This window comes from Peromyscus eremicus, chromosome 17 (assembly GCF_949786415.1).
Source record: "Peromyscus eremicus chromosome 17, PerEre_H2_v1, whole genome shotgun sequence".
Lineage (NCBI taxonomy): Eukaryota > Metazoa > Chordata > Mammalia > Rodentia > Cricetidae > Peromyscus > Peromyscus eremicus.
Window position 1 is genome coordinate 55,005,916 of NC_081433.1, and position 23,072 is coordinate 55,028,987.

Sequence of the window (23,072 nt, forward strand, 5' to 3'; positions counted from 1 at the left end):
GTGTATATGTATATAGGTGTATGTGTGCATGTGTATGTGTGTGTTTATGTGTATGCATGTGTGCATGTTGGGGACCGACTCCGGACAGCTGTGTCCTGAATTTTATCAAGCCTTACAAAAGCAGGAAGTTCCTGGCCTAACCGCGGGCTGTACAACTTCCTGGAGTACGTGCTAATCAGCCAGCTGCAGGGGCCTGGGACCAAAGCGACCTCACCCTTCCTTAGGAATTTTCCACTCTTCTCTCCCTGCTTCCCCTGCTCCCCCTCCCTGCCTGAAGCCCTGCTTATAAGCCTCAACACCCAGTCAATAAACGAGACCTTGACGCAACTCAGACTAACTTTGTCTTCCTTTACGCGCCTGGTCTCCTTTCTCTCTCACCCCCATTGATCTTTCAGGAGGTGCCTCCTCGGGTCTCATCAAATAACCTGGCCCGCGGGATGGGGCATGTGCATGTGCATGTGCATGTGTAGTGTGTGCATGTGTATGTATGTGTTTATGTGTACATATGTGTGTGTTTATGTGTCTGTATTTGAGTGTGTGTATGTATGTGTGTGTATGTATATGTGTATGTGTGTTTGTGTGTCTGTATGTGTGTATGCGTGTGTGTGTGTGTGTATGTAGACCGTAGGTTTATATCTAGTATCTTCCTCTGTTACACTTCACCTTAATTTTTGAGGCAGTATCTCTTCCTGGCTCTGGATCTCCCTGAATCATCAGGAATTGGGAGTGGTAATTGACAAGTTTAAAGTTTTAGTATTTAGAGATGAAAACTACACAGAGCTGGACAGTGCTAAGGAATTGCATAACAATGTGAGTGCATTCAGTGCCAATGGGCTCTTTATATTGAAAAAAAATAGATAAAACGGGTGCAAGATGGCTGCGGAGTGTCAGAGTGTGAAGGACCTGGTCACAGGAATAACGGGGAGCTTCGGGCCTTGGCCTGGCTACAGCTGAAAAACTCCCTAACTCAGGGATGAGGCCCAAGCAAGAAGCGAAGAGAGTAGGTGTTTGCTCCAGCCGAAGTGACCTGTGAGAAGTACGTACAAGCAGTTTCGACTCCAGTCAAAGAAGTTTGGGCCTGTAGATGTGGCTGTCAGCTGTGCAGATATTTCAGAAGCCATTTAGGATACACAGCCAAAAGATCTGGGTCCACACTTTGAAGGACTTCCAAGGGGTTCTCAACGTGCATCTCATGGGCTCTTTCAATGTGATCATGAGCCAGAATGAACCAAACTGGAGTTATCCTAAGACTGCCAGTGTGTCTGCCGTTGATGGCCAAGTTGGACAAGCAACATACACTACATTCAAAAGGGGCATAGTGGGCGGGACGCTGCTCATGGCTCCAGATCTGGCTCCCATAGGCCTCTGTGTGATGACAATTGTTCCAGGTTCGTTTGCCACGCTACTGCTTACCACCCTGCCAGAGGAAGGGCACAGCTTCGCAGCCAGACAGGTACCCTTCCACAGCCAACCGGGTGACCCTGCTGAATATACTCTGTTGGTACAGACCATAACTGAGAGCCCATTCTTTTTGTTTGGTTGGTTGCCTTTGTTTTGGCTTTTACATCCAAACCAAAGTTTCCCCTCCCTCCCTCTTCTCAATTCTTCCCCCTACCTTCCCTTTACCTCCTCCCCCATCCACTCCTCCTCCACTGCTTCTCTTCAAACACAGGTGGGCATCCCATGGATATCAACCAGCCAACGTATACCAAGTTGCAGTGAGACTAGGCTCCTCCTCTTCTATGGAGACTGGATGGTGCAATCTGGTAAAAAGGAAAGAGTCCCAGAAGCAGGCAACAGAGTCAGAGACAGCCCTTGTTCTCACTGTTAGGAGTCCCACAAGAAGACTAAGCTACACAACTGTAACATACACGCAGAGGGCCTAGGTCAGTCCTGTGCAGGCTCCCTGATGCCCTTTGAGCCCAGGTTAGTTGATTCTGTGGGTTTTCTTGTAGTTCCTACAATCCTTCCTCCCCCTCTTCCATAGGATTCTCCTAGCTCTGCCTGATGTTTGGCTGTGGGTCTGCATCTGTTTCCATCAGTTGCTGGGTGGAGCCTTTCTGCTAACAGTTGGGTTGGCACCATTCTATGAGACTAGCAGAATAGCATTGATTTTTTTTTTTTTTAACCAGTCCTGTTTGGGAGACCCCATTCTTGAAAGGAGGTCAACTGGCTGGCTGGGGCCATTGGCATGCAGCTTTAAAAAATCAAAGTGGGGCCGGGCGGTGGTGGCGCACACCTTTAATCCCAGCACTTGGGAGGCAGAGCCAGGCGGATCTCTGTGAGTTCGAGGCCAGCCTGGGCTACCAAGTGAATTCCAGGAAAGGAGCAAAGCTACACAGAGAAACCCTGTCTCGAAAAACAAAAAAAAAAAAAACAAAAAAAAAAAAAAACAAAAAAATCAAAGTGGGAGAAAAAAACACCAGATACTTTTCACTTTGAAGAAAACCTAACAGCTATTTTGTAAACCTGCTCTAGTCACTCTCTGTGACTGATAAATTCTCAAAATTAAAAAAAAGAATGGATCAAACAGCACTTTTTGTTATGTACATTTCCACACCATTCACAGAAGCGCTTATGGAACACGGCTAAAGGGTTAAAGGAATCACGTTCACTCCAGGACAAGAGACAAACGGTAGGGACAGAGACACAGGCACTCCGTATTTAAAAAGCTCAAGTCCTCTTTGCATGAGAACGAGAAACAAATGTCCTTCCAATGATTCGTTATTAGTGTTATTAGTACTTCTATAATTTCAGGATGGCTTGTTTCTATAGAAACTCACTCACACTGATGCACAATTCCATAATGAATCAGCACTGAGTGGCGGGCCCTTTAGAAGGTAATTTGATCATGGTGCTTCCTCCTTGTACGTAGAGAAATACAGATTCCACCAGCCTGAGCCAGAGGATCACAGGAGTGGCTTTCTGCACAGCAAGCTTGGTGTCTCCCCACATCGTCTTACATGCCTGCTCTTCCACGGGTCCTGCCTGCCTTCTGGTGTTCCGCCATGAGTTGGAACAGTGCAAAGCTCACAACAGAAGATGAGAAAGTGCTGGAGCTCAGTCATGAACTTCCTAACACCTCTAACTAAGAGCCAAGATAAACCCTTTTTCATTACTAATTTCCCAGTCTCACCATTGCCAAAGATAATGGACTGAGATGTTGACATTTTTCAAGTCTTACTTTTCTCAACAACAACAATAATAATAAAGGCAATATTTTTCTTCATCTTTATACTCTTTCTTCACCCCTGAAACGATCACACAGCTTACCACTCAGTGATTTGGGGAGATGAAAACACTGCTGTTCCCTGAAATAGGGAACCTCAGCCATGGCTGGCTAGTTTCATGCGAGACACACACACACACACACACACACACACACACACACACACACACAAATGAATTAATGAATTAATACTATATTACTATATTCTATTCTGTTTCTTTCTTTCTATGATTTCTTATCTGCCCACTCCATAAGCACATATGCACCCAGAAACACACACACACACACACACACACACACACACACACACACACACACACCACATGCACATTTTGTGAATTTGCTCTCCTCCCACACTAAGAAAGACCAGATTTATTTTATTGGCCAATTTTCTTCCTAGCATTTTTTTGGAAGTTGTCTAAGGGGAAGGAAGTATGCATTTGTTGCCAGGCAACAAGCATCTCCAGAATGTGCATTGCTTTTCTTAGATGGAAGAAAGAGCATTTAATTATTGCAACTGAGGCTTGATTTCAGCCTTTGAAAGGTCACCCAGATAATTCAGAGTAATGACTTCTCTGTGTACACTATAAACCAAGGTTTTCCTTTTCCCAGAGTTAGGACCAGGAACTTTTAGCCAAATTATTGACCTTCTGTCTACAAATAGCAAGAGACCTAGTGGGTTTTTTCAGAAGAGGTAGACTTTAATATGTCTGAGATACAGGGTAAGGAGATAGGATAAGATGATTTGTATAATGTATGTATCAAGAAAATGTATATATTAAACATGTATGTTTTGCATAGAGGAAGGGTTTTGAGGCAATTGCTTCAGGAATAGGATGTAGTGATGGAGTCCCATGCCATCAATTCTACCTCATTTCATTTACTCATCAATCACAAAAGGTCACATGTAAACCAAGAGAACTTTCATTATTATTTTTTCTTTTAAAGAGTTTTCCAGCCAGATATGGTGACTCATGCCTACAACCTAATCCCAGAATTCAGGAGGCTAAGGCAGAAGAACCATTATGGGCTTGAGGCCAGCATGGGCTATATATAGTGAGCTTGAGGCCAACCTGGCCTATAGTTGAGACCTGTCTCAAAACAAACAAACCCAAAGGAGAAAAAAAAAAAAGTCCAAGAAAACATTTTTTTCTTCATCTAACTTTATAAAAGAGCTTGGCAGAAATAAAAGAAAGTAGCAGGCATGCATATGATACACATACATACGTGTGGGCAAGGCGCCTATACATATGGAATAAAATATGTATTCTGATCCTTTAAATAGTAAAATGTAGCTGTCATCCAGAGACAGGTTGCCTAGCAACACTTCTATACACCTGGCTCCGTGGGCACTGGGGCGTTTGCATTTTTCCAGAAACCCACTCTGCTAGCCTTTCTTTCTGAAAGGTTTTTGTCAGATTGAGTAGGGTAACTGAATTCTCAGGAAGGAGAAAGGGCAGAGCCTGAGCCCCCACAGACCTCAAGATCTTCAAGCACACACCGGAAACTGTCTGGTTATTCTCCATCTGCCTTAGACACTGATTTTAAAGCAGACAGCATGTGGCGGCAGCCTGCACATCTGGAGCAGGAAGGAAGGAGACTAAAACACAGAAGCAGTGAAGTATAAGCCTTTTTTTGTTTGTTTCTCTCTCTCTTTTTCCTTTTTATACTTCTCTTTCCACTGACTTAACATTACAACGCATAAATAATAAAAGTTAATGGAAGGATTCCATGAGAGGCCATTAACAAAAGCCCCCTTTTTGATAATTCTTTTCAGGAATAAAAAAGCAAAGTGGAGTAGTATGGGCCCAGAGCACACAGCCTCAAGAGACCGTTGTTAATAAGATCTCACACACACACACATGTTCAGATGAACTATTGGAGGGAGCCTGGATGCATGTTGACCTTTGGACTAGACTGGACTCCAATTCACTTGTTCTTGTTTAGAGTTCTTAGTCTCATTGATGAATAAATACACCCGCAGATCCTTGACTACATCCCCTCCCTGCATCAGGGTTCTTTTTAAGAGCATTCATGCAAACCACTTAGCCCAACACTAGGTGTCAGTAGAGGTAGCCAAAAATGTTTCATCTGGGCAGCTTGAGAACCAGGGAAGAAATTCCCATGTACGTCACAGTTTATTTCTGTTAATCTCTTGGCACTTTGCAGTAGCGATGAATCTTTTTTAACTCCTCACATAACTTTGGCAATTGTGGTTTCTACCAGGACTTTGAAGGATAGTTTATGAAGTCCCCCAGGTGACAATTATTTGAGAAAATGGTTTAAGGCTGAGTCTTTGGGTCCTGAAAATGTCTGTCTCATCTTTCACTGTGAATCATAATTATTCTTGCCTGTCTCTTTGCTTCAAATATATACACTTATCCACTTATATAGCTACTTAGGGGAGACTTTGAGTTACCACATAAAGGATCCAGCTACTTGATATGGGTGAAGCACAGGCCTGTGAGTCGGGAGGTAAGTTAGAAATAATATTCCACATGGCTCACATCACTTCATCATCAAGGGCTCATTTTAAAAATGTAAAACTATGGAGGGAGATTATACTGCCCTTGACTAAATTCTGTCTTAGCTCTAACAGTTCTTGATTCTCTAAGTCATCTTCAAATCTCCTCAGATGAAAGGACAGTACACTGTTACTAGAGAGCTTGGAAACAGTTCATCCCTGATGTGAAATTTCTTCCAGTAAGATCAGGAAGTTACTGAGACAAAACCGGCAAGGCCGAGATCCAGTTCTATGGGCTTTTGTTTGGTTGGTTTGGTTTTTCCTTTTGCTTTCCTTAGATGGAAGAAAGAGCATTGCTGGTGCTCTGTACCACCAGGCTACATGCTCAGCCTCTTCCTGTCGTCTTATTCTGAGACACTGCTGCCTCTACACTACTTGACTGGCCTCTCTCCTCCTCTCTCCTCTCCTCTCTCCTCTCCTCTCCCCTCTCCTCTCCCCTCTCCTCTCCCCTCTCCTCTCTCCTCCTCTCTCCTCCTCTCTCTCCATCTCACTCTGTAGCACTGGCTAGCCTCGAACTCACAGAGATCCACCTGGCTCTGCCTCCTGAGTGCTGGGATTACCTGCCTGCGCCACCACCACCTGGCCCTTTTTCTCCTCTTAAAAAGAGGGTGGTAGAGGCTGTTGGATCTTTGTGATTTCGAGGCCAGCCTGGTCTAAAGAGCGAGATCCAGGACAGGTGCAAAGCTACACAGAGAAACCCTGTGTGGAAAAGAGAATCACACCTGCAGATCATTTGCTGCTGTGTTCTCCCTGAGTCAGAAAGCAGTCGCTTTAACTTTCTTCCCTGCTTAATAAAGGTTCTCTCTGAAAACAGTGTTTGAGTGCTGTTTATGCCTAATCCAGTTCGGGGACCCCCCTCTGCAGGGGCTTGTCTTCTGTATATACGAGAACTTCACTCCTTGGGAGATGCCAACTTTATGATTTCTGGTCCTCAGCTACAAAACCAAACTACATAAAACCTGTAACACTGAGACTTGGAATCTATACAGCTGTACCTCTAAGCATAGAGTGGAGTGTGGCAGGAGCCAATAATAACAATTCAACTGAAGAATGGATAAATAAAATGTGGTACATATACACAATGTAGTACTACTCAGAAGAGAAAAACTATGACATCATGAGGTTCACAGGCAAATGGATGGATCTAGAAAAAAATCATCCTGAGTGAGGTAACCCAGACTCTGAAAGACAAACATGATATGTAGTCACTATGTTATGTAGTCACTCATAAGTGGATAGTAGATGTAAAACAAAGATGACTAGACTGCTACTCACAACTCCAGGGAGGCTACCTAGAAAACAAGACCCCAACAAAGACACAGGAATCGCCCAATAACAGAGAAATGGAAGAGATCTACAAGAACAACCTGGAAGTGAGTGGGAGTAATAAAGGGCAAGGGTCAAGGGAAAGAGAGCCTAGGGGAGCGGGAGATTCCAGCTGAAATTCTACTCTAAATGGGAAACACTGCACTCTAAAAAGACCCAGATCAATTAATTTAATGATAACATTATTCTGGATCATTTTGTTGGTTCAATGCAATCCAGGGGCTGTGGAAAACGGGGGGGGGGGGGGGGACTTTAAGAGGCATCAGAGAGTTGAGAAGCTGAAATAGATCTGCCCTGTCCTTGTGCTTGGGAGAGGGAGGGTCTATGCGCCAAGAAAATAGAGAACATTAATGAAACCAGGACAATGAACTGAACTTTGGCAATAATGTGCGTGGGCTTTAAAATGTATTCCTCTCCAGTCTTCAAGGGAAAATGTACAGATCTGCTACTATCTTTATTTTGGCTTTTGGAGACCTTGAGACCTTGAGCTGATACTCATTACGTCATGGCTGACTCTGACATGTAGGGAAATTGCCTCATATTTTTAGTCCTCTAATCTTGTGTCACTTCTCTCCAAGCTCCAAGCACAGAAGCCGGTTCTTTCTGGAACTCCCTTAAACACATTAAGAACAGACTCTTAAAAGGAACACAATTGCCTTCTATCTCTACCCTAAAATCTTAATACTTACAACAGAAATGAATACAGAAAACTATTACCATACCCAGTCAGACTTAGTTGCATAATAATGCTTGTCCTTTGGGCTCATTTAAATTCCCAAAAGAGTGAACAGGCTGGTCTCTGACATTGGAGAACCATACATTCTCCATTTATGATCCTTCAAAACTGTCTACCTTTCCATTTCCATACTGGGCTGGTTGGTTACTTTTAAATGTTAAAATCAACAGGAAGACTTGGTAACAAAGTAAGGATGTAAAAATGGAATTTCTAGCAAAGCTTACATCAGAGACTTGGCTCACCGGACACTCAATTACACTAAGACTGGGGTGGGGGTCCTCTTTCACAGGACAAAACACCAGATTACTACAACCACTACGGGAAGACATCCTGTCTTTCATGTCTTTTCTCTGGATTCTGAATCATTAGCATAGCATTAGGCTAGCTGAGCCTAGGTCTCTGGTCCAAATTCCTACCATATGATCATCAAGGGAGACGTTGGTCCTGCCTTCAGCTTCCACTGTAATGAAGATGCCTCCCCATCTTCATGCATCACACTCCGTGTCAGAAGTTTCTTTGGATACTGAGAAGGTCAAATAAGTTGCAACGTCTTAACTACAGTTAAACTGAGGATTTGGAGGTAAAGATAAGCATAAGATGGGTTATTATTTTGCTTCCTAATAGATATGGCTCTGTGTTATTTCAGTTCTTCTACTTCTTGAAAAACAAACCCTGGAGGAAAGTCACTGTTCTTCAGTAAGATTTATCTCTCTTTTTATTTATCACCTAAAGCTTTGGATCAATATTCCAACAGCTTCATTCAATATGTTTGTATTCTTTTCACTTAAAAAAAGACAAATCATAAAAGGAAGAATGAGAAATCGGAGGTAGCTTGTCGCTCTAGGCTAGTAAGAAAGAAGAAATTTATGCCAAGTTCCATTGAATGTGATTCATGGCAGGCTGATTGAAACTCAGTGTTTGAAACTCCCCCACTCTACTGTGGAATGTAGCCTCCATGTGTGCATGCTGGGAATTCTGATGGCTTGAGCGACAGTCCTAATGTCTGTCTCTATTTTCAGTGACCTTTCAGGAGAGATGAACTCAAATGGGCTTGAAATTCTAACCATGAGCAGCTTGAAGAGAACTAAGAATTGGGGTCCTGGGAGCAGAGATGATCTCACTTAAGCAGGCATGGGAACGCTTCCCTAATTTATTATTCTAATTATGGTAGCATAATATGTTTTAAATTACACACTGTTCTTTCCCTTCTGAGTCCCTTAGAGACTCAATCCCATGGAACTTTATCTGCTAATATACTGTCAGCACCAGGAAAGAGAAAGACCAAAGTTCTCTAAGGAAGAGAAGAGTGCAGTGACAAAATGAAAACACATATTAGACTTATAAATAAGTCTAAATATAAATAATACAAATAAAATACATATAAAAATATAAAATAAAAACACATAGATAGACTAGGCTGAGAGGGACTTTCAGAGCAATGGCCATGCCCTATTTGTTGCTGTTGGTGGTGTGTAGTAGTGAGAACCAAACCCAGGGCTTTGTACATGCCCTGTAAGAGCTCTGCTGCAGAGCTACACCCTCTGCCCTTCCATTTTCCTGAACCATGTCATTGTGACCTAAAACTGTGCCAGAGGACCCTGTGGTTGCTGCTGGAGGAACTTATTTGGGTTCATCCATTTTGAAAGACTCCCTAACTCAAATACTGATAAACCATTTACTTTGATATCGACTACTGCAAGATGGAAATAAAAATGGTAAGAAATGTGCTTAAGTGAGAGATGCCTGGTGCCAGTAAATCAATGCTACAGCATGCAGAACCTGGGGCCTGGGGGCAGTGGCAAGATTCATAGTCATTGGCAGTAGCCGTCAGTGTTATGTCCATATTCCCAGGCAGCAGCATCATACAAGACAACCTAACACAGCGTGTCCAAACACAGACTGGATGCTACCGCAGACAGGCAATATGCTCAAAGATCTAACAAGGCCAGAAATCAGAGTGCAGATTTACTATTACTACTGCAGCACACACAGAGCCCAACCCATGCCCAACCCCCACCCTGGTCATCTGTAATGTTAACTCTACGTTTTCATTACTCTTGATGGTCATTTAAATGACAATGCTCCCCCCCCCCCATAGGCTCATATGCTTGGATACTGTGTGCAGTTGGTGGAACTGTTTGGAGATGTGGTCTTGTTACAGGAGATGTGTCATTGAGGTGGGTTTCAAAACCCTGTGCCATTCCCAGTTAGATTGCATTATCTCTCTTCTCTCTCTCTCTCTCTCTCTCTCTCTCTCTCTCTCTCTCTCTCTCTCTCTCTCTCCCTCTCAGATCAGGATGTAAGCTATCAGCTGCTGCTCTAGCACCATGCCTACCTGCCTGCCATCATGTCACCATTTGCAATGATAATGAACTCTAACCCTTTGAAACCATGGGCCCAATAAATGTTTTCTAAGTTGCCTTGGTCATGGTGTCTCTTTACAGCAATAGAAAAAATAACTAAAACAGATTTGTTTCCAAAAATGAGGAGCAGTTATAGAGGAATTCTGACACTCCATGTCAATTTCTGGTTTTCACATGGGGTAAGGACAGGCAAGGATATTGGTATTCACATGCATGCACACCACACACACACACACACACACACACACACACATCTCTCACACACAGCAAGTGCAGAGTCTTTAAAATCTTGTAAGTTGGGCTGTGGGAGTAGGCCAGTGGTCAAGTTCTTGCTTAGCATGAGTGATGCCATGCTAAGCAAATGATACCATGGTTCTTGGATACCATTCCCAACACCAAAATAAAATAAAATACAATATGTAAGTACCAGTTACTCAGTAAACTGAGTTGGTAGTTCCTATCGGTGGCAGGATTTACAGGAGCTCTTTTGTTTCCCTACTTTCATCCCTGAGACACTGTGTGTGAGTCTGACTGCAGAGGCCAGGGAGGTACTCCTCCCTCACCCTTGGACTGCTGTCAGTAAGCAATCCTGAATCAGTCATAGCCGGTGGAGTCAGTTTCCATACACCGCGCACGTCACACTCTCCACCTTTGGGACAAGATTCAATAAGCTGGAAGGGTTAAGTAGGTTAGCAATAGATGTCACTAGAGTGACCAACTTGGTTTTTGTTTTTTTTTTGTTTTTTTTTTTTTTTTGGTTTTAACATCAAAATTCGCATGCTCTGAGAAGCCCATTAGTCTTAGATAAAGCTGAGATGGTTAACAGGCCCTACTTCAATTAGCTTGTCTTCTTAAAGCTTGATAAGCAATCTCCAGACCCTGTGATAACTGAAGACAAGATATTCACAAGAAACTAAGGTTAAGGTAGGGCTTAGAGATGGAGGCGCTACTTCATACCTTCCTTCCCCAAGCGGAATTCAGACTGTGTTAGGTCAGTACTTCTCAAACTTTGAAGCGTATGTGGGTGATTCAGTTAAAGTCTGGATTGACTCATTCAGTGTAGATGGGTCTTAAGATTTAGTGCTTCTGGTCCACAGACCACACACACACAGACACAAGGCTGTAGTGCAGGTGTGGTCTACGGTCAAGCAGGCACAACAGGAAGTCTACTGAAAATGAAGAACAAACATGATGGAGGGCCCAGTGTCCCTCAGCACAGTATTGCCTCAACGGCTGTATTGTGCTCAGAGGTCTCCATGCTTGGTAGTGATCCCCTGTGCAGCGTCACTGGGACAGAGCAGGCGAGCAGCAGCTCCCCCACTGCCTGCCTGAGCACAGAAGCAGCACAGGGCCGTGAGCTCAGTGACTGTGTTCCGAGATAAGTCAGCTCCAGAAGGGACATCAAATGCCATTCGCAGCGGCCCAATATGATCATTTCTGGAAACCTGGCTCTTCAGCTATCACCCCTGTCTAGTTCTGAATTATAAATAAATGGAGATTTAAAATATAAAACACTCTGGCCACCGCACCACCTACCCGAGAACAAATGGAAATACTTCCTGTTCCATAATTCATTAAGAACCAAAGCTCCAGGTTGTCTTCTCTGATTTTGGCTGAAATAGCCCCATTTTTTTTTCAAAACACCACCCCCACTGTGCTTAGTCATATTTCCTTGTTCAAAACCAAGTAATCCATGTGTTCTAGATAAAATTGTGCTCCTTTCTTACTATTTTTCTCTCCACAGAGAATCTTCATCACCATCTCACCCTGTGTCTACCTGACAAATAGGTCAGCATTCTAGGTCTAGATCCAAGGTATTGATAATTTCTAAGAAGATACAAGTCTAAATTTACAAAAGGTTTCACCATGGAAGGAACTGCTTTCATTTCCAAACACCTACAAGCTATGCTGATGAGATGCACATTTTAGGGATTGCGTTATTTTATGTCTGTATATTATCATTCTATCTAGACTTAATACTAAGGGCAAGAATCTGAGCATATATACAAGCACGTGTATAATTGTATAGCATGGCAACTGCTCATGCAGTCTCATCATGAGAAAGTGTTGTCATTCCCTATTAAATTGTGTAGCCCATGTACAGAGAGACTAACAGAATACGTTGTCCAAGATTTTGGGCACTTTCTCTATTATAGAATTTTAGTTGCCTTTACTATTCCTCCATGTTCTTTACTTAATTTTGGATCTTCCTTTAAGCCTTGTTTTCATTCTCATCTGCTCAGTGGCTTCCCAGCCCACCCAGCCATCATGGAGTTCCCAATTTCTTACTGTCTAAGACTCACTGTCTACATAATCTCTGTAGTCGTTCTTATAGTTCTGTCCAGCTCTCCCTTCACATGGCCACATCTTAGCAGCCTCACTCAGCTCCATCATGACATCCACACCATGAAAGATATTGTCCGGAGCTAAACCCATGGTGCACTGGGGAAAGGAGGAGGTCTGCCACGGTAATTTTGATTCTAGATGTAAGATTGGAGGGAAAGGAGGAATAAGTGTTGCTCCCAGTTCAACTAATCTTTTTTTTTTCATTTTTGTTTTATGATAATATGTGTTTTATCTGCATGTATGTCTGTGTACCATGTGCATGTCTGTTTCTCATGGAAGCCAGAGGAGGATATCTCATCCCTTGGGACTGGAATCACAGATGGTTGCAAGCTGCCAGGTGGGAGCTGGGAACTGAACCTAGATCTTTTGGAAGAGAAGCCAGTTCTCTTAAAAGTTGAGCCATCTCTCTATCCTCCCTTCACCCCCAAAACATTTGGTATTGATATATACCTTAGTTCTTAAAACAAGGACTGGATATGAAAGTCAGGTACTTTGACCAGTCATTGAAGGGAAGACAGAGAAACACTGGCTACACTAGCCCTGCACACTAGGCCTGCATCTCAGTTCAGCTGCGTCAGTTTCTCCAGTTCTAAGTGGCAGCGTATAGGAACTTCTCAATTTATTCTTTGGAGAAGAAGAATTTCTTTTCAGAAAATGACCTTTTCAGTTTGTAAGAGGAAGAGACCCAACTTATGGCTTCTCCTTAAATGAAGAGCACATTTTGCACACAGGAAGATGTTTGGGGGTTGGGGAGATGGTTCAATTTGGAAAGTTCTTCATGACTAAGTACGAGGACCTGAACTCAGGTCCAAGGCATTCCTGTCAAAAACCTAGTGCAGTTGTAAGCACCTGCACAAAGCTGGAGAAGTGTTGACAGAAATGTGCTCAGGCTTGCTTGCCAGCTAGGCCTGCCAAATCAGTACTCTTCAGGTTCAGCGAGACACCTTGTCTCAAAAAATAAGGTGGATAGCAATTGAGGAAGAAACCCAATATCAACTTCTGCCCTCTAGCACATCTGCATGCATACACACACTCATAAGCACACACATATACACACACAAAAAGAAAGAGACAGGGAGGGAGGGAGGAAGGGAGGAAGGAAGGAGGGAGGGAGGGAAGGAAAGAAAGATAGACACACAGATACAGAGAGACACATACATACAGAGAACAACAGGGAGAAAGAGGGAGAGAGGGAGAGAATGCAAGCTTTTACATGGAGGCCAGAAAGTAGCTGGGTAAGGAGTCTTCTAAAATTCTTTCAATGATCTCCCACACTCTGGTAAAAAAAAAAAAAAAAAAAAAAGTTTTCATGTGTTTCCCTAAGTTTAAGTGTTGAATATACCTATATCTACTTTACTAAATAGAAAACCTATAAAAGTGGTATGTGTTACCTCAAGAGTAAATGATAAGAATCCGACACTGTTTGTTTTCCCTCTCTCTCTCTCTCTCTCTCTCTCTCTCTCTCTCTCTCTCTCTCTCTCTCTCTCACTCACTCACTTTAATAAAGCCAGCTGCCACGTAGTAAGATTATCTATGAATGATTCACATGACATTGAACTAAGTAAGAGAAGCCACCAGCAAAAGGAAGCATGGGAGGGAACTGAGACCTCCATTCTACTATCTTACAAGGAAGTCAGTCCTGTCAACAGATACATAAGTCTGACAGAGGGTCTTGCCCTGTGGAACTGTCTGGGGCTGTAGTTATCCATGGCTCCACAGTGGGAGTGGGGTGGTGTTGTCTCAGAATCCACCAAACTGCTAACAGTGGAAGAGGGTGTAGGTGTGGGTGGGTGTAGGTGTGGGTGGGTGTAGGTGTGGGTGGGTGCAGGTGTGGGTGGGTATAGGTATGGAGGGGTAGATGTACCCATGCCATGACACAAATATGGAAAACAGATAACTGTAGGGCCCTGGCCCCCGTTTTGGGTAACTGTTGTCTGGCTTGCAGACCTTGACCTTGATATCCTCCCTATGCTAATTCCCTGCCGGTTTCCACCCTCCTGAACGCTTAAGGGAAGTTCCTTGTTTGTGCATCCTGTATATTGGGCGTTAACAGCTTAGATGCAAGATTGTAAACATCAGTAGCAAACTTCTGCCCTCTGGGGTTCTCCCATTGTGCTGTAAGCCTGTATTTAAGGTTTCCTCCCTCCTTCAATAAACGGCATTCGGCATTCTGCTGAGGCGAATGACCCGCTCTCTCTTATCTCTGTTTTTTTGATCCACAGCCCCTCGGTCGGACATGGTGAATGGGTGGTGGTAGCGCGGGCAGAGTAGGTTTTCTCCTACTATGTGGGTCCCAGGGATCTAATTAGGTGGTCAGGATTGGTGGTGAGTGCATTAACTCAACCACTGCTGACCTCACCCATATCATATCTAACGTAAAGCAACTTAACATATAAAATATGCCAGCTAGAAAATGTATATAGAACAACTTTAATAGATGGACACAAGGAAGAAAACAGTAAAGGAGAGAGCTTATCCGTTTATGATGATCATCCCTCAGACCATCCTAGCTCCTCTCATTAATACTTTCACCTTGTGAGTTTAGTCAGTCTTGTTCTTCCGCCTAGAAAAATCCTGATTAGTATTCGGATCTCCCCACATACACAATTCTCATATTCCTTTGAGGATTCAAATCTTCATTGAGGCACATAGGCATTAAAGTTAAATCCTGATTAAAATGCACATAAACGTAGTGAGTTGAATTCAGACCTAAGAGAGGTTTACAGTATTAATGACTTATGGTAAAGTAGCATGATGTTAAAAGGATCCTGATTCAGCAGCGAATATTTGATAAACACAAACTTTTACAGATCAATCATATTGTACAAAATGGACATTTTAAAATTTTTAAGTAATTATGTTTATTATAGAAGAGGGTAGACAAATAAAAATCACACAAAAAATGTAGCCATTAATTCATCTCACTATCTAATGAAAACCATGGTCAGTATATAGGTCAACATTTTCACAGCCATTATGACACAATTCTTACCATTTAATTTTTTTCAATTTATTTTTATTTTTATTTATTTATTTATTTATTTTTGGTTTTTCGAGACAGGGTTTCTCTGTGTAGCTTTGCGCCTTTCCTGGATCTCACTCTGTAGACCAGGCTGGTGGCCTCGAACTTACAAAGATCTGCCTGCCTCTGCCTCCTGAGTGCTGGGATTAAAGGCATGCGCCACCACCACCACCCGGCTTTCAATTTATTTTTTAAAAAATTAAGGATTTTTAAGGACAAGAACATTTAAGTCCTTTCTTATCATTTACTCCTCAGTTCTCTAGAAGCCCAAAGAAGTCAATACTCCTCCCCCAAACATCCCTCCCACCCCACCCCCACTCTGTCTCTTCCTTGGGATTAACTCTAGGACTCTCCTATGATTAACAAATATTCTACCTGGAGATAGACCTCCAACCCCCAAATATCAAAAGATTTCTTTCGATAGCTGGACAAGGCCCAGTATTACAATAGTGTAATGTCGTTTCGGGGAAAGTCGACTTAAGGCACCTAACTTAGGCTCAGGGTCCGATAGACACATCCTTCTCCCCAAATATGGACATTTCAGAGTTAGCGTAAATAAGTACGCTGCTGGGAAGGAAGACCAGGAAGGAAGATAAGGGGCGGTAACTACAGAATCCACCAAACCGCTAACAGCGGAAGAGGAAGGGGGTCCACACGTCCGAGGCACCACAAGCCAGGACTGCTTGTCTCTAAGTTATGGGTTAGCTTCAATGTCCCCACGGCCTACACAAGTCTGAGTTTCCAGCTTGGCAAGACTAGAATAAGGTAGCAACTGAAGGAGCACAGAACCTCAGGGGTAGACGTGTGGCCTGGGACAGCTAACCGGAAATGGAGTGTGGGACCCAGTGTCTTTCTCTTGATCTCACCCACTTTACATCCCGGAAGTGTGTAATAGTTCTGTGACTGGACAATTTAGTTTCATTAACCTGGCACATCAGTTTCCCTTTATTCCAAAGAAATGAGTATACACAAAACCCGTTAAGGGAAAATGGATTTCTTTACAATTTGGTCACATGAGGGTGGGGGAGAAAGACTTCTGGCCTCTCTCTGCCTCTACTATAGCACTGTTATGTTCTAGAAAAGACTAAACAAAAGCCAGGAGACATGCATGTGTTAATTAAGCTGAGAGAGAAACTGTGAAAATCCTGGGGGGTTCATTCTTAGGGGCACTTGCTGGAGGGGGCACACTCCTGGGGGCACATTCCTGGGGGGCACATTCCTGGGGGCACATTCTTGGGGGCTCATTCCTGGGGGGCACATTCCTGGGGGCACACTGCTGGGGGGTTCATTCCTGGGGAACTCATTCCTGGGGGACTCATTCTGGGGGGGCACATTGTAGGGGACACATTCTTGGGGGACACACTCCTGGCACAGGGTTTTAGCCTTTCCTTCTCCCAGCACGAGATTCCAGAGAAATTTTCATTCTTTTAAATCTCTTTTTCTAATGTGTTTTGGGTTTGACAATCATTCCCAGCTTCACCCTGGACAGAAACTTTCAAAACCAGGAGCCAAAATACACATCCCTGTTTAAAAATATTTACTTATTTTATTATTTTATGTGTACGAGTGTTTTGCCTGTGTGCATGTCTGTATACCATATGCATGCCTGAGGCCCACAAAGGTCAGAAAGAAGAGGGCTTCAGTTGCCCTGACACTGCAGTTACAGATGATTGCAAGCCGCCCTTTGGGAATCGAACCTGGGCCCTTGGCAAGAGCAACAGATGCTCTTACTTACTGAACCGTCGCTCCAGGCCCACACCTTTCCTTCTTAAAAAAAACTGATTACTCCAAGTGTTTTGTGACAGTGGTGGAAAGCTTGCCAGCACAGGAAGAGAAAAACCAGGTCATTGCTGTGACTCCACCTGATGTAGAGGGGAGTTTAAAACTGATGTGTAGGAAGATCCTGGGAAGCACTGGAAAGGAGGAGAAAGATGGTCTAAAGCCTGAATGGAGTGCTTTGGTCTGAACATGAATTATCCCCCACAGGCCCATATGTTTGTTGCATACTTGGTCCTATCTGGTGGCCACTATTTTGAGAAGTTCTGGCAACTTTAGGAAGTGGGACCTGGTAGGTTACTGGAGGCTGGTACTTGGGGGCTTCTTATCTCTGACCCTTCTCTCACTTGCTGCTCCTTATCTAATATACTTCCACCACCTTGATGTTCTGCCTCCCCATAGGCCCTGAGTCAACAACGCCAATGACTGTGGACTTAAACTCTAGGTGATCAGCCAGAATAGCCTTTCTGCCCTTTCAGTGTTTCTTTTAAGCATTTGGTCATGGGTATGACAAAAAATTAACACGTGGAGATTTGCCAGCGATCCTAAGGATGGGTCCAAACATGGGAATTTTTTTTTTTTTGTATTTGTTGGAAAAGAGTGTTTTTGATATCAGACAAACAAAGTAAAAATGAAATGGCAAGACAATTTCTTTTTACAAGGAGTATGCAATGGCCCAAGCGAGGTTAGCTAGGGGCACACACGACCAAGCAGGCCTCTGTCATTTATCCCCAAGGAAGGGGAGAGCTTGGCTGCTCCTCATTGCCTGGGGATCACAATTTACAATTTACTCCTGATTGGCTAAGTTAGAAAGCAGTGTAAGGGAAATGAATGGAAGGGGGAAGTGGGGAAGGGTCTCTCTGGGCCATCACATTCCAGAAATGCAATAGGCCTTTGCATAAACAAAAGATTAACCATGTGGGGGAAATGAAAAGATTTTCCTTTTTTTGCATAAAAGTTTTAACAGATGAGGGAAATTTATGGACTACTGGTCTTCAGCATGCTAAATACCTTTTTTTAAAAAAAAATCCAAGGCTACCTCATATGGGCAGGGTAAACGCTGGCTAGATCTTACCCATGCTCTAAAAATTTGAGGAAGACTTGTAGCTAGAGTTTTCCTGCCTGGCCCATGGTCAGGGCAAATCTCTCTCACCCGCAAGTCCCACAGCCACTCAGACCCGACCAAGTAAACACAGAGACTTATATTAGTTACAAACTGTATGGCCGTGGCTTACCGGGATCTTCCCATGCGGCTTGTCATGGTGGCGGCTGGCAGTGTCTCTCTCTCAGCCTTCCACTTCCCAGAATTCTTTTCCTTGTCCCGCCTATACTTCCTGCCTAGCCAATGGCCAATCAGTGATTTATTTACTGACCAATCAGCAACACACTTGACATACAGACCATCCCACAGCACTTCCCCTTTTCTTTTCTTAAAAAGGAAGGTTTTAACCTTTACATATCTCCAAAGTCAGCTTGGTATATTTGGGAATTTGGGCGTAGTTTCTCTTACTACTTCCTGCTGGAGGGGGGCGCTGTATCTTATGGGGATACAAAGAAAATTTTAGAATTATGGAATAGTCCATGAGGGTATGTCATCTGAGCCAGTTGCCTTGAAACCATTCTGGATGTTGGATCATCAGGGCCATGGTGTCATCGGAGACCTTTCAGGGGGTCTTGGCAGGTCAAACCTGATGTATCTTAATCTTGAACAAATCCATAGCCTCTGGCTTTCTGTGGAAACAAAATCAGAGCCTCCTTTCCAAAGCAACATATCCTTACATCCAAATTTTGAAGTCAAGGTACCTTTAAAATATACATTTTGGCATAACTCAACAGCTTTTGTAATCAAATGTTTTTCTTCAGTTATGAATATCAAAGAGAACATAATCCAGATTCTCTGTGTGGTAGCCATCTTTACGTGGCTTATTTTTTTTTATATTATCTTGAGCCTATTGCTTTAAACTGCAGCCTTCTAAGCCTGAAACAGTGCTGGCACTGTGGCTGCTGGCTCCGCCCACTTCAGCTTCCCAACATGGCAGTGGTGCGTGTTTACTGCCAGCTCTGGGAGCTATTGTGGGTCAATGCTTTTATCCAAGCAGCATGCAGCCCAGAAACCTCTGTTTTTGTTTTGTACTAGCAAAGGCTAAATCCACCACGCATCTTAATGTGCCACTTGCAGAGGCCTCATTCCTGCCATAGGGTGGCAGGTCAAGCACGCACGCTAGGAACCCGCCAGCAGTAGCTCAAACACGCAGGCTGCCGCTAACTTGAAAGAGACAACTAGGAACTGTTTTCAGCTCCGTTTTAGAATCTTTTTACTCAGGTTTTAGGTGGAAACTCTTGCCAATACGTTGGATGCCATTTGTAGCTAGAGTTTTCCTGCCTGGCCCATGGTCAGGGCAAATCTCTCTCACCCGCCAGTCCCACAGCCACTCAGACCCGACCAAGTAAACACAGAGACTTATATTGCTTACAAACTGTATGGCCGTGGCAGGCTTCTTGCTAACTGTTCTTATATCTTAAATTAATCCATTTCCATTAATCTATACCTTGCCACATGGCTCGTGGCTTACCGGGATCTTCCCATGCGGCTTGTCATGGTGGCGGCTGGCAGTGTCTCTCTCTCAGCCTTCCACTTCCCAGAATTCTTTTCCTTGTCCTGCCTATACTTCCTGCCTAGCCAATGGCCAATCAGTGATTTATTTACTGACCAATCAGCAACACACTTGACATACAGACCATCCCACAGCAAAGACTAAATTCAAAAGTAGTGGATTAGTTTATCTAAGGGAGAAAATTTTTAAATAGCATAGCTCCCAGGGTATGGCATGGTTACTGCTTGCTGCTTTTACCAGGTTTACAGTGATAAAGAGTTTGAATTGCAGCTGGGCGGTGGTGGCACACGCCTTTAATCCCAGCATTTGGGAGGCAGAGCCAGGAGGATCTCTATGAGTTCAAGGCTAGCCTGGGCTACAGAGTGAGTTCCAGGAAAGGCGCAAAGTTATACAGAGAAACCCTGTCTCAAAAAACTAACGCCCCCTAAAAAAAAAAAAAAAAATAGTTTGAATTGCAAACAAAAAGACTACATACAGGTCAAGCTGTAGAAATTGTTAATGAGGGTGGTGCCATTAAAGGAAAACCACTCTGCACTGAGAAGAAGGAAGGATCCTTGGGGGCAAGACTCAACCCATCAAAGGACCCAGGGCATTAAAACTTTGCTTTGAGTTTTTAAAGTCTATTACAGCCATGCTCCCAACACAGACTGCCCCACAAGTCACCAAACCATCATGAGCGAACAGAGAAAAAGAAACTGGAAACTGAAAGGTGATCGAGATTTTAGAATTTTAGATAACTTTGCCTTCTTTATACATAATAATAGTTCTTTCAAAATTATTATTTTCATTGAAAAATTATACATATTCAAAAGGACACAACCTTGCAAGTAAAACATGCCCCAGCTCCCCACACTTCTGGGATTTGGGAGTAAGTGGACAGCTTTAGTCTGAAATCAGAAGAGAGAAAACGTATGTGCCCTCCCTCTCAAACTTCTACAAAAATGGGCACAGTGACAGAGACTCAGTTTGACCACTCTTAAGACTTGGTTCAGATGATAACCAAGAATTAGAAAGAAAGGAGGAGAGAGAGAGAAGGAAACTTGCATTACATTATATAAAAATTGACCATGGTGACATCAGTTATGGTGAAATTTCTAAAGCCTTCCATGTTTCTTATCTATGGGCTTCATTAAAAGCAGTTGCAATAGTGTGTGTGTGTGTGTGTGTGTGTGTGTGTGTGTGTGTGTGTGTGTGATCTCTGCCCACCCATGGCAAGTGTTGTTCTGGATTTTTCTTTAATAGTAACTCAGAGATGAAATATGGTCTAGACTAGTATTTTCCAGTAAATGACATTGTAAAGTCTTCTAATTTTGTTTGAATTATTCATTTTTATTTTTATTGGTCCCCAAATTGTATTGATTTTGGTAAGGCCAGGTAGACAGTCTCTAATCTAATCTCTGGCACTCTTCTTTAAATTATAAGATGCATGAATGTATATTGATATAGTCACCAAGTCCTTATAGGAAGAGCCATAGATTGGAAAAGATAACTCTGTAATCTAGAAGGATGCAAATGACAAATGCCCAGTTTTAGGTAGGTCCAGAGTGATTGCCTCTTCCCAGACAGTGAGCTGGAAAATTCAAGGGGTTTTCATTATACTAGTTAGCCCTCTTCTCAAGGCCAGAGCCCACGCTGTTGTTACATAGAGTGCCTATTTAAAGCAGAATCCAAGACAAATCAATGCTCTTCCTTTCTACCCTCACCCTAAGCTTATACTTTTGAAAACATTGAATAAATAACTGAAGGAGTGTTGATACCACCACATGTGCACACCTACCTCTACCTGACCACATTTCCATTGGTCACAACTTCCAAAAACTCAGTTTAAATTGGGGAAATGAAACCCAAATATGCTCTTATCACAGCTGATCGTGTCATTCTTCAGTGAAGGCAATTGAGAATAAAATCAGCTCCTTACACTTAGCAATATACAGATACTTTTGCCTCTGACACTGATTTCTAAAGCATTTAGATCCCTCTTCCATCAACAGTGACAAGATAACATCACCATGATGATGGAATAGAACTACACAGTGCTTGTCACCTCGCCAAAGCATCAATCACAGCAAGCTGTCCACTCAGGAACATACTCTCATAGAGACTAAGAAATCCACATGAACAGTTAGAGCTCCTGGGTGTAACACAGAGCTAAGAAGAGGGTTCCCTCTGCTCCAAACTGAGCATGTGGTAACAGAAAAATCTCTGCATATGAGAAAGACACTAAATTGATCATGACTTTACCACGCACTCCAGAGCAGACCTACTCCAGTTCCCCTGGCTTCCTGCTTCATTCCTCTAACTATGATTAGACTCCTGGCCTTTCTCAGACTCCAGATCAGTCACATATCAGGCCCTAAGCCAGTTCCAGAATTTAGATCAACTCAATTCTCAATCAATAAAACCACCTCCCAGGCTTCACCTAACCTACATGGACTCAGACTCTATAATCAAACTCTGAAGAAACCCTAATGCCAGGCTGGCCTTACCAGCTGCAGATTCTAGCACCTGGCACCCAGGCACCTCCCAACACAGAGCCAGCATTCACAGCCTGAAGCTCCAGAAGAGCATCACAATCTCAGGCACCAGGCCACCACCCACAGACACAGGCTTCAGCTGTCCCCAGCAGATTTAGACTCCTCAAGTGTCCAGTCCCATACCAGCCTCTGTGGCTCCAAGTTCCATACTGTTTCTTTGGCCCTACAATCCTATGGACAAAGGCTGTGGGCCTGCCTAGGTATATTATCAGCCCTGTTTTGGTTGATAATAACAGTCTCAGACTCCTGTAGACCAGGTCAAGTTTCAAAGTCCAAGGTTCAAATCTCACTCGATTGTACTCATATTTTACTCCAACGCCTACTGAAACAGACTCGGGACTCATCCCTGTGGCCAGAGTCTAGAAGCCCAGCCCTGTAGACACTAGTATCTGATTGGATGTTGTAGAGTTAAAATGCAGGTCTGTTCCAATGGGTCCAACTCCAGGTCTGTTTCTGTGCATATAGGCTTCAGACTAATGGTTCTTGTGAATCCAGGGACCAGGCATGCTCATCTTGACCCAGGTACCAAACCAGCCTGCCCAAAGATACAATAGAAGGAGGAGGAGGGAGGGAGGGAGGGAGGAAGGGAGGGAAGGGAGAG

At 43.4% G+C, this 23,072-nt stretch overlaps 1 pseudogene; it reads left to right on the forward strand.

Moving 5' to 3' along the window:
• Positions 1-873: 873 nt before the first annotated feature.
• The window catches only part of LOC131894242 (3-hydroxyacyl-CoA dehydrogenase type-2-like), a 44,980-nt pseudogene continuing 22,781 nt past the window's right edge, over positions 874-23,072 (forward strand).